Source organism: Elephantulus edwardii, unplaced genomic scaffold (genome assembly GCF_000299155.1).
Source record: "Elephantulus edwardii isolate Elephantulus edwardi_28Jun2011 unplaced genomic scaffold, EleEdw1.0 scaffold00038, whole genome shotgun sequence".
NCBI lineage: Eukaryota > Metazoa > Chordata > Mammalia > Macroscelidea > Macroscelididae > Elephantulus > Elephantulus edwardii.
Window position 1 is genome coordinate 2,843,828 of NW_006399788.1, and position 13,217 is coordinate 2,857,044.

The following is a 13,217-nucleotide window of genomic DNA, read 5'->3' on the forward strand; positions in this document are numbered from 1 at the left end:
AAGAATCTGGCCTTTGGAACTAGACTGACCTGGATTTTAATCACAGTTCTGTCACTTATTAGCTCAGAGAAGTGTCATAATCCCTCAGAGCCTCAGTTCCCTCTTCAGCAGCCTGGAGATAACACCTCTTTCCTAGGACTGTATTGTGAGGATAAAATGAGATAGCTGTGTGAAGCATTTAACACAGTGCCTGACACTCATTGTCACCCTTCAAATCTTAGCTCCTCTTGCCCTGCCTGAAATAGCGCTATATTTAAGTTAGATGATTTCCTAACAGTTCTGATTTTCCAGGGCCAGGAGGCATCAATTTGATGCAATAATGCTTGAAAATACCTTGTAATTTAATAAGACGGTGCAATTAAAAAGTGTTGTTATTAATCAGGTGTGGGGGCTGAAAGACCAGCTGGTAGCATCAGATGATGGGCTATATCATGAAAAGAGAAGTAAATAATGCTGGATAAATAAATTTGGTGCTGCACATTTTTAAGAAAAGATAATTACTAATCATTAATAGAGGCAAGGATTTTGAAATTGTGACTCACATACTTTGGATGTTCTCAGGAGGGACCAGTCCTTGGAGCAGGACATCATGCTTGGAATGGTGGAGGCCAGTGTGGGAGAGGACCTTGGATGAGATGGATTGACTCAGTGACTGGGCTAATGGGAGTAGGTGTTTCAGAGAAAATGAGATTGACTCAGGATAGAGCAGGGTTCAGAGCTATTGTTTACAGGGTCAATATGACTCACAGTTGACTTGACAGCACATAACAACAACATCTGCCAAAGAGTTTATTAGGTGTTTTATGCAACATATGTATATTATAATATTGAGGGGGACAATCTAATCTAACAATCAGGTATTTCCTGGAATTGTAATCCACAAATCAGATGACTCCTTTTCAGTAGACTTTAAGTCACTTAGAGGTAAAGCCTTGCACATGCTTTGCAAATATTCACTATCTCCACAACGCCTGGGAGAAGAAACCTAGAGGAATTTGCCCAGATAAGTGGTGGAAGAGGTGGATGCGTGGTTACATTCATTCATTCTTCTTGCAACTGTTGACTAGCTGCTATAGTTCAGGCGCAGTCACAAACACCAGGGATACAACAAATAATATAAAAGTTTATTTTGCTCTTGTGGAACTCACAGTCTAGCAGGGACTAAAGGAAAACACTCAAAATCACTGCTGTTGAATTGGTTCTGATTTGCAACAACCCTCTATTGGGTTTCTGAATCTGCCCTTTTTCCTTTTGCAAAGTTACTGGCGGATTCAAACAACTAGTGGTGCTCTTCTTTTGCTTTAAGAGTGTAATTTACATTTGTGTCAGGTAGATAGGAGCACAACATAATAGAAAATAAAGGTGTGTGAGTACATGGATGTGTGTGTCAATATGTGAATATACTACTTTAGAGAAAAAGTAGAGCTGACTCTGACTAAAGAAATAGAAAACTGAGTGAAGAGACAGTGCAATCCTCACAGATATGTATTGAAAAATAATCTAGGAAGAGAAAATAGCTAAAACAAAGGCCTTAAGACAGAATTAAGCTTGCCTGATAACATTCACAATAATATAATTCCACTTAGAAGTTTTAGAAGAACAAATCAGACAACAGGTAGAAGGTAGACTTTTAGATGGGGAACAGAAGTGGAAGCATAGAGAGCCATTGAGGGCTACTGTGATAACTCCAACTACAGATGATGTCAGCTTGGACTGGTGCTCTGCTAGGCATGTGGTAAGAGTGGGTTAGATTCTGAACACACTAATATTTCAAAGGTACAGCTGACAAGATTAAGTAGCTGACTAGAGTGAGTAAAGCCAAGGACGGCATTCTTGGCCTGAGTGATTGGCAAAGGCTTTGCCACTTACAAAGATGGGAAAGTCTACAAAGGCAGCAAGATTAGAAGGAAGTATCCGGAGCTCAGTTCAGGACATAGTAAGTTTGCAGTGCCTCTTATTTGTCAAATAGGCAGTTGGACATGTAAACCTGTAATTAAAAAAAAAAAATCTTGAGCTGGAAAAAGCCATTGAGCATGATCACAAATTGTTGTTAGATGCCGTCAAGTGAGTTTTGACTCATAGTGACTCTGTACAACAGGATGGAACACTGAACTTTCCTGTGCCACCTTTGCAATCATCGCTATATTTGAGCGTATTATTGCAGTCCCTGTGTCAGTCCTTCTCATTGAGGATCTTTCTCTTTTTTGTCTACCCACTGCCTTCCAAGCATGGTGTCCTTCTCCAGGGACTGGACCCTCATGAAAATATCTTCAAAGTACTTGAGACAAAGTGTGATCTTCCTTTTTTCTAAGGTGCATTGAGGCTGCACTTTTCCAATAGATTTATATTTTTTATTCTTCAGGTGTTCTCAGTATATTAATTATTTTTCACCAACTCATCATTCAAAGGCTGCAATTCTTCTTTTGTCTTCCTTATTTATTATCTATGTTTTGTACACATATGAGGTCATTGAAAATACCATGACTTGTGATAGGGGTACCTAAAAGGTGTCCTTAAAATGACATCTTTGCTTTTAAAAAATACTTTAAAGAAGAGGCCTTTTGCAGAAAATTTACCCGTCAGTTGTTTTCTTGACTACTGTTTTCATGGGTGTTGAGTGTAGATCCATGTAGAATGGAATCCTTGACAACTTCAGTCTTTCTTTATCATGATATTGCTTATTGGTCCAGTTATGAGGCTTTTTGTTTTCTCTATGTTGTGGTGTGATTTTAGTGGTGAACATTCTAATTTTTTTCATTTTCATCAGCAAATGCTCCAATATCCCATTGTTTTCAACAAAAAGTTTCTGTCAACTGCACGCTGAGGGTTGGTTGTTAATGAATCTTTTAAAATCTGATGTTATATTTTTCTTCATATAATCCAGCTTCTAAAATTATCTGAAGAGGACATAAATTGAATAAGTATGGGAAAAGGATATAATCCTGATATTTACTTTTCCTATTTATTGTTTTAGCTAGGTCTCATTCGGTTGACTATGACTCACAGTGACCCTATGAACATCCTTGCCCCTTCCAATGCCAGCTTACAATCTTCACCATGCTCAAGCCCATTGTTGAACTCCCTGTGCCAATCCATCTCATTGAGGGGCTTCTTTCTCTTTTTCTCACTCTTTACTTTCCCCAGCATGATACACTTCCTGGTAGCATGCCTAAAGCATGTGAGATTAAGTTTCACCATCCTCATCTCTAAGGAGCAACCTGGCTACACTTCCTCCGAGGCCACATAATAATCCCTTGTTCTGATCGGTCTATGTGCAGGTTCTGCCTGAGTAAAATTATTTGTTTTGTAATTCCTGTCCCTCACAATGTTATCCATAATTTGTTATGGTTCACACAAATGCCCTTGTATAGTCAACAAAATACAATTTAATATCTTGCTGGTATTCTCTGTGTTCAGCCAACACACACCTAACATCAACAATGATATCCCTAATTCCCTGTCTTCTTCTGAATCTTGATTGAATTTCTGAAACAAAGAGGTATTAGAAGTCATCAAAAGAGACAGTATAGGAAGAAAATACACTGGAGGCTCAGTCATAGATCATTACAATGTTTAAATGAGATGATGAGCAGTAGCAGCAAAGAAAAATGAGAAGAAAGAACCAAGACAGAGCCGTGTCCAGGAGGAAAAAGAAGAAAATATTTCAATGAAAAAGGAGTAATATGATGCCTCAATTGATGATTCATATAACAAGAGTCATACACCGAGTTTGGTAAAATAGAGGACATTGATGACTTTGAGAAGAGTAGGTTTCACAGAGTGGGAAGAACCAAAGTAAAGAATAAGTACAAGCAACATTTGTGATAAGTGTATTATGTTTGTTGTTGTTATAGTAAACCATACTCCTTGCGAACCTCTGTAGCTTGTCTCACTGACTCTGACACAACTATAACTAAAGGATAACGTGATGAAAAAGCAGGTGTGCATGTGTGTGCTTGCATTTAGAGGAAAGATATTCAGAGGATATGCTGATGGAAATGATTGGGCTGGAGGAGAGAGATGCAGAGAGAGAGAAGATATTTGCAAGAGTTAAGTACTTGGATAGGTGAGGAGAAATTTAGTGCACAAAGGGAGAAATTGATTATATCAAGGTGAATGAATAAATTCATCTGACTTTGTAATTCATGAGCAAAACTCAGGAAGAGAAACAAGATGTAGATGTGAGGGGAAACAATAAGTTCCATTTCAGACATTTTCTATTGGCAATGCCTGTAGAAATAACTGCCTGGTGATGTCAAACAAGTATTTGGAAGTAAGTGTCTGCGACCTGAGGGAGAGGATAGGAATAAACTTGTATTAGGGAATGCAAAGAAGGCAAGTGGCAGTTCAAGCCCTGGGAAATGGGTCAGCTAACCCATAAAAACAGTATGAGTGGACTGAGCACAGAATGTTGGAGGATTGGAACAATTAGGATATGAGAAGATACAGGAGGAGGGAGAAAATGGAGAAAGTCATTAAGTTAAAAGGTGATCTGTCAAAAGTCACATGAGAATCCTTCGTTTCCCTGTTCTCTCTCAATCTCCCTTACCTACTGTTAACATAAACTTGGTGTGACTACAATGCCTCATGACTATTAAGGATGGTGGAAGCTTGTGCTTTCCACAGATCCAGTGGTCCTGAGCTCAGAGAGCCAATAAATAAACAGTTCAATTCTTAAAGAATTCTACTCTCCATTTAATTTGGCTGCTGCGTTCATCCCAGAGTATCAGAACCGAGAACTCTCATTTCCACTATGACCATCTGGGCCCACCATGTAATTGAGAGGCAGTGATGTACAAGATAAAATTGTTCTCTACTAAGTAACTAGGATAGATCTCCTGTTAACCCAGAGGGAAGAGATTGCATCTTTGCAGTTGCCTTGATTCAGTAAAACACATTTAATCACTTAAATGCTTTTCGATGATGAGCTGGGAGTGATTTTTATCGTTTAAGCCAACACTTCCATTCGTCTTAGGTATGTCCTAAATAAGAGAACTGAGAAGAGAGAGGAGGCTTGAGCTTTTTGTTTGAGTTTGTGTTGCTTTATTTATCTCTTTGAATTATCCATTTTCACACTTAAAATGACCTAATTTCACCAGGCAACTGCACTTGCAGTGCTGTGGCATTGACACCACAGAGCTGCTTGCTGGCTGTGAATCTCCTCACTGAGAGCCCCTTGGGGTAACTGTGGGGATGGAGGTGCGCTTGGTGCTGCTCCTTCCCAACACACACACAGGATAACAGGCCAAACGGAGCACGTGAGAAAGCCAAGCAGAAGATGCAGGGGAAGAGCAAGCCTGTGAGATCTTGCTTGTGTGTGTTATTTGTCAGATTTACGGCTGCGAGTAGCACTTATCAAAAGTGACGTTTATTGGGTGTGAAATGTTCTCATTTGTTAGATAACACAAGCTGTTTAGTATTAAAGCAACTTTCACACAGCACAGGCTCCTCTGTCATTAGGGACCTCCTAGGATTAATTACTGAGATCTATGTCCCAGCGTTCAAATGCCTCCCAGAACCATAAACTTATAAATCACGCATGAGCTAGTCGCCAAGAAATTTCCCTCAAAGCCATGATCTCTCTGTGAAGAGGACGAAGGCAAGTCAAGTGAACAGTCAGTAGCTCACAGATGAGCGCTCCCCTGAGACCTGAATCCCTGATCTGAAATGCTAAGGCTGTCCTTGTTTCTCTCATACTGGAGGTTGCTACAGTAACACCTCATATTTACACACAGTTTTCGGCTTTCAAAGTATTTTATCCCCAAAGGTGCTTTCTTTGTCATTGTCATCACTTGGGATATGCCTGACATGTAATAGGGTCTCAATAAATGTTGTTGGATGAATGAAAGTACTGGGAAAGACAGGGATTTGTGTGCCTATAAGAGCTTGGCCCACAACCTGTCAGTTTGTCAGACTGTGACAGCTTGTATGTTTCTCTGGTACTGGATGTTATGCTATTGGTATATCAAATGAACAGCAAGGCCATCCTTGGTGGACAGGTTTCAGCAGAGCTTGCAGACTGAGACAAGCCAGGAAGACCTTCTGAACAGCTGCAGAACATTAGCCAGTAAAGCTGTTATGGATCACAACAGAATTTGCTCTGGATGCATCATCAGGAGGGGCTAATTTCTTGATATAATTTCATCATATTTGGTGAAGGAGAGGACCAGTGAGAGGGAGGGATACCTTTGATAAGATTGGTAAGATAGATTGGTACCATAGCCACAATGATGGACTTAGACATGCTTTTATCTTATATATAAAGTCTCTATGGGTAAGAGTCCATTTAATGACATTGATCTGCCTATTTCTCTCCCCTTGGCCCCCCCCGCCCCCCTTGGGTAAGAGTCCATTTAATGACATTGATCTGCCTGTTTCTCTCCCCTCGCCCCCCCCCGCCCCCCTGTGTCTCTCTTTCTCCTGGTAGATGTGCTGCTTGTTTGAAACCATGCAGATATTAAAAAACTCAATCTCTTCTCTGAATTGTATCTATCCTCCATCTTTTTTTTCTTAATTCCTTTTGCAAAGCAACATCGACTCCCAAGGACACCTAGAGCAACACTACTTCTCTGAACATGACTTCTGGTCATAATAAAATGATAGGGCTTCTCTTCTAGGACTTTTTCTGGGACATTCCAAAATCACATAGCACAAAGCCAGCGTTTACACAAAGGGAAATTTACCCACTAGACTTAAAGTACTTTGGCTCAGTACTAGTTTTATGGTAGAAGGGGAAATACTAATATAATCTAGAATAGGATGGAGGAGAGTAGACTTTAGTAAGAATCATTATGAGCATTTACAAATGCTGATGTGCATCAGAAAGAAGCTTGTCGGCTCTTCAGTGTTGTACATTCAATTTGTAGAAGTCAGTGTAAAAACAAAACCAAACCTATCTCACATAGTGCAAAGGCAAACAAATTCACTCTCCAAAATATGTCTTACATCCCGTATGACCCATCTCTTTAATCAAAGACATAATTGCTGGCTGTCTATAGCAAAAGCTTTTCAACTGGCTTCCCTGTTTGTACCTTTGCCCTAAAAGAGACCATAAACAACCCCGAACAAACAGGACAGAAAACAAAAATCAGTCAACAACACAAAACAAAACAGAAACTGAAAACCTAGAAACCAAACCATTTTTCACTGAGTCAGCTCGTGGTAACCTTATGTGTATCAGAGCTTTCAGAAGTAACCTGCAAAGTCTTTCTTCCAAGATGTCTGGGGGCTTGCGGGGGGAGGGACGCAAACTATCAAATGTCCCGGTACCATTTGAGCACTTTAACCATTTAGTCAATACATCTGAAAGCTTAACAATTTGGTCACTATTTAACATATCTCAATGGCACCTCATAATGTTGTTAAGTTATTAAGGGACCCTATGAATGAAAGACTTGGATACCTGTATAACTTTCGTCTTTTCTCCAGGTTCATCGGTTTCCAGAGGCAAGCTATTTACGGAAGTGGATGCCACTCCTGCTTCTAAGCTTGTTTTAATCGGGGAGCTCCACCCAACACGGTCCACCATGGGTAACCAGTATCACATTTCACACCTCAGTGTCACAGTGTTCAGCATCACAGCAACCACGAGTTATCTCTGTACAGCAAGTGGACATACCAGGGTTATAAGACCTAGAAGAATGTTTCACCAAAAACAAAAGCAAAGTCCCTGGATGCTACCTAAAATTGCATCTTCCCATGCCCCCTCCCTCTTGCTCGTCTTGAGCCATGCTGCCTTTCTTCCAGACCTACACCTGGGCCAAGTTTTTCCTGCTTGAGGGCCATTGTGTGAGCCAGTCTCTCCACCTGCACTGTTCTTCCCCTCAGTTTTCATGGGGTTTGTTCCTTCTCACACTGCTGATCTTCTAGTGATCCTTCTAATCTCATCCTGAATGTAACTTCCCTGGAGAAGCCTTCCCTGATCATGCAAACTTAACTGGACCTCCTGCTAATATCCTCCCTTCAATCACTCCATTCTTTGCAGTATTTCACCTGTTGTTAAATATGTATTTGTACATTTTCATTTTTAGTGTTAACCACACCAATGGGAATTTTGGTGATGTATAAGGGTGAGGACCAAGTGTATTTGTTATGCCAATAGCACCTTAGAGTTTAGCCCAGTTCCTGACCCTGTTTTATAAGTGGATGAGGGAACAAGTAATTGAAATAGAAGAAAATAATGCACTTTTATTGTTCCCAAGAAGCTTATAATCCATCTCTCTGTGTGTAACATTTATGTCCGTAAAGTGCTGAACTTTTGCCTATTTTGTTCACTGATGTATCTGCAGTGCCCAGACAAAGCCTGGACCATAGTAAGTGATCAGAACATATTTGTTTGATGAGGTGAGCAGAGATATAAGGAAATACGAGAATATTTAGCAGGAAGACCTAAGCTAGTCTATGAGTCAGAGAAAAGAGATCTAAAAGAAAAAAAAATATTGCTGTGGAATCAGAGTCATAGCTGAATCTTCAGAGGGATTTTGGAGGCTGCAAATGCCATGTAAGGAGATTGTCTGTCTGTCTCCTGTAGAGATGTTAATGGACACAAACTGCCAGAGAGCCAACACCTTTGAGTGAGCTGTGCAGCTCCTTACACACTGCACTACCAGTGCTCCCTAAGCTAGTCTGTGAGTCGGAGAAGAGTTTTAAGAGAAAGAAACCTTCAATTAGACAAGGAAGAAGTGAGAAGTGGCAAAGGAGAGTAATTTAGATGTTAAATAAACTAAGTAGAAGTCCAAGGTGAGAGGCAAAAGTGGCAAGATAGGAACTCTTATACATTGCTGGTGGGATTGTAAAATGATACAACCACTCTGAAAGGCGGATTGGTGCTTCCTCAAAAAGCTGAACATAGAAATTCCACATGATCCAGCTGCTCCACTGCTTGGAATATACTCTGAGAAAATGAGAACTGAGGCACAAATGGATACTTGTACACCAGTGCCCATAGCAGTGTTATTTACCATCAGGAGAACATGGAAACAGCCCCGATATCCAACCACAAATGAATGGATTGAAAAATTATGGAACATTCGCATGATGGAATACAATGCAGCACACAGGAGCAATAATTTTGTAAATTATTACCTAACTTGGGAGGGACTGGAGAGCATTATGCTGAGTGAACTAACTCAGCCCCACAAGGACAAATATTGTAAAAACCCATTATTGTAGAATGAGTGTGGGGATCCAAGGGGGCCTGGAAGCAGAGGGATGAAGATGTGTGTCGGATGGGTGAGATTAGCTATTACAATTTGGTGGGTGGGAGGGGGTGAGGGAAATTGGAATAATCTAGTCTGAAAAAGAATATATTAAAATTTTGTAAATAAACTAGTATAATTTTTTTAAAGTATGTTTGACATGTTATAGATTCTTAAAACAATTCAGTGTGTGACAAGCCTGGTGGAGGGTCTCTGAATATATGGAGGGCCATTCAATTCATGCTATGGAGAGGGAGTGCACACCAGGTAGAAAACATAAAAGCTGGTGTTCTTCTTTATGGGTCCTTAGTAAGTTTGTCTAAGAGCTGCTTAAATGAAAAGTTGTCAATTTGAACTCACCCAACTGCTTTGGAGAAGGAAGTCCTGGTGATTTGCTTCCATAAAGATTACAGCTAAGATGACCCCAGGGAGCATTTCTGCTCTGTAACATACGGTATTGCCATGAATTGGAGCCGACTCAATGGCAATTAACAATAACAACAACATGAAGTTTGCTTACGGCAAGTGCAACACAGTGAATTATTTAATATGGCCCTTTTGTCATAGTCTTTGTAACTCCCACCAAATGACAGGGTCACAACTCAAAAGCTCATTGCTGTCATGTTGGGACTGACTCAGAGCTGACCCTCTACTGGATTTCTGAGAGTATAAATTGCACAGGGGGACATTTCCCCTCTCTCTCCCGTGGAGTTGCTGTGGGACTTCAAGTATCAGAGAGATGTGGCCTATAGGTTAGCGAGGCAACTCCATAGCTCCCTTAAAGACAGGGTGTTGTTGTTGTGTATTGTCAAGTCAGAACTGACTCATAGTTCACCCTTCAGCGGGTTTTCAGAGACAGTATATTGCATGGGGGGAGACTGCCCATCTTTCTGGAGCAGAACTGCTCCAGATTGCAGATTTGAACTGTGTGTGTCTGGGCTGGCAATATAGCTGCTTATCACTAGGCCACTATAGCTCACTAACGACATGGTGCTTCTGCTGCTGCTGTTGTGTGCCATCCAGTCAGAACCAACTCACTGCTGAACTTCCAGTAGGTTTTCAAAGGCGGTAAATTGCATGTGAGGAGATTGCCCATTCTTCTTCATGAAGCAGCTGGTAGATTCAAATCAAGAGGCTTTTGAGTTTGCGGCGCAGCTTCCTGCCACTCGGCTGTCAGAGATCCCTAAGTGACAGGCGAGGTCATGCAGATATGAGCTGCTTTTGGACTAAACAGGACATTGAATAGCTTATAAAGTAAATAAGGTACATTTCACTCATATGAAATGGAGCCACACAAATAAAATTTATGGAATGCTAAAATGTGGATTACTTATTTTTTTCTAAGAGCTGAACAGGAGATTTCAAGGGCAGCTCAAGAAGATAGAGCAAACTATTATAACGAAATGTGCAAGGAGCTAGAGTCAGAAAATAAAAAGGGAAGAACTCACTCAGCATTTCTAACACTGAAAGAACGGAAAAACAAATTCAAGCCTCAACTTGCAATTCTGAAAGATGCTATGGGCACACTCTGGAACGATCCAGGAAACATCAAAAGAAGATGTAAAGAATACACAGAATTGTTTTACTGAAAATAATTTTAATTAACACAGAAGAAATTAAGGAAATGCCATGTGAACAAGAGCCCATGGTGATGAAAGATGAAGTTTGAGTTGCACTGACAGTATTGGGAAAAAATAAGGCCCCAGGAATTGCTGGAATACCAGGTGACATGATTAAACTCACAGATGCAGTCTTGGATGTGCTCTTTAGTTTATGTCAGGGAATTTGGAGGACAGCTAACTGGACAACTGACTGAAAGAGAGCCCTGTTTGTCCCTATTCCCAAGAAAGGGGATCCAACAGAATGTGGAAACTAGTGAACAATATCATTAATATTTCATGCAAGCAAAATATTGATGACCATTCAACGTGGCTAGAACAGTACATTGACAAGGAACTACCAGAAGTCTTAGCTGGTTTTAAAAGAGGCCATGACACCAGGCATACCATTGCTGATAGTAGATGAATCCTGACTGAAAGCAGAGAACAACAGAAGAACGTACATTTGTCTTTACTGATTATATAAAGGCATTTGACTGCATGGATCATGGATTACATTAAGAAGAATGGGAATCCCAGAACTCCTAATTATGCTCATATGGGATCTAGGTCTAGACCAAGAAGCTTTTGTGGGAACAGAGCAAGAGGACATGCATGGTTTAAGATCAGGAGGGGTATGTGTCAGGGTTGTGTTCATTCTCCATACTTATTCAGTCTGCATGCTGAGCAAATAATTTATGATGCTGGAACTCTACAGAGGAGTGTGGCATCAGGATTAGCGGAAGACTTATCAACAACCTGCATTATGCTGATGACAAAACTGCTTGCTGAAAGTGAGAACATGAAATGCTTGCTGTAGAAGATCAAGGACTACAGGCTTCCGTGTGGATTCCATCTCAACACCAAGAAGATAAAGATTCTCACCACAGGCCCAACAATCAACATTATGAGAGATGGAGAAAAGATTGACACTATCAATGATTTCATCTTGCTTGGATCAACAATCAACATTCTTCATATTTGCAGCCAAGGAACCAGGAGACATATTACACTTGGCAAGTCTGCTGCCAGAGACTTAAAATACTGAAGAGCAAGGATGTCAGTTTGAAGAGTAAAGTCCACCTATTCAGGCCATTGTCTTCTTAATCACCTGATATACGTCAGAGGACTGGACACTGAAAAAATATGGCAGAAGAATTGATGCCTTTGAGTTGTGATGTTGGAGAAGAGTACTGAATATCCCATGTACTGCCAAAAGAACAAATCTATATATCCTGGAAAGGGTGCAGCCAGAGTGCTCATTGGAGGCAAAGATGGTGAAGCTTCATCCTTCATTCTTTGGGCATGTGGTTAGGAGGGGCAAATCCTTGGAAAAAGGCATCATGCTGGGAAAGGTAGTGTGTCAGTGAAAGAGAGGAAGACCCTTAATGAGATGAAATGACAAGGTGACTTTAACAATGTTGTTATTATGTGCCGTGGAGTTAGAACCGACCCATAGCTGACCCTCCAGTGGGTTTTCAGAGGCAGTAAATTGCTGGGCAGGAGAGTGCCCATCTTTCTCCCATGAAGCAGCTGGTGGGTTTGATTTGTGTGATTTTGGGATTGCAGTGCAGCTTTACTAGCACTAGGCCACCAGAGCTCCCTAGTTTAATAATTGGCTCATTATATCAGAGCTGATGAGGATGACAGGACAGGGCAGGGTACAGATCTGCTGCTCAGAGATTCACTGTGGGTCATAGTTGATGCCACCTAACAAGAACAAGAAGAAGAAGAAGAACAACAACAACAACAACATTCTAGCTTACAATGAGCCATCCCAGAGTTGGAGGGGCTATGGTGGGTATCTCATTAGTAGTAAGGAAGACAAAAGTAAAGCACTTTCTTGGGATCTGAGATCCTGTGCAGAGAACATCTTTGACCCAGGAGACAAAGATCTGTGACACCAGAAACAGAGCAAGAAGATGAAAAGTGGCAGCAAAAAACCCTTGACGACAAAATGAGCAGAATGAAGATTCGTGGCGGTGGGCTCCCTGGCTCACAAAGAGAGTAGCAGAGTGCCTTCAGGCAGGGGCTTCAGGCTGGTGGGATAGGAGTGCCACAGGGAACTTCCTGGAGAAACTTGCTTTGCTACCTTGCAGAGCAAGAGTGGTGTCTTCAGACCCAGGGTTGCTTAGCAAAGTAGGGTTCTTTGCGGGCACTAACACTAAAGTGGTAGAGCTAAAAGAGCTTCATAACATTTACCAAGCAGGGCAGAGGGCAGAGCAACAGGCGAGCGAAAGCTCTGCCAATGGGCATGGCTGAGAATCAGCTGCCTTGAGTCTTGAGTCGTTACTGATCCTGAATTTTAACCAGTTACTTTCCTAATAAAGCCCATAGTCATAAGTGTTGTCTGTGAGTTCTCTGTGGCCATTGTAGTAAGTAGTTGTTGAACCGAGCAAATAAAGAGTCTCTCAGTCACAAA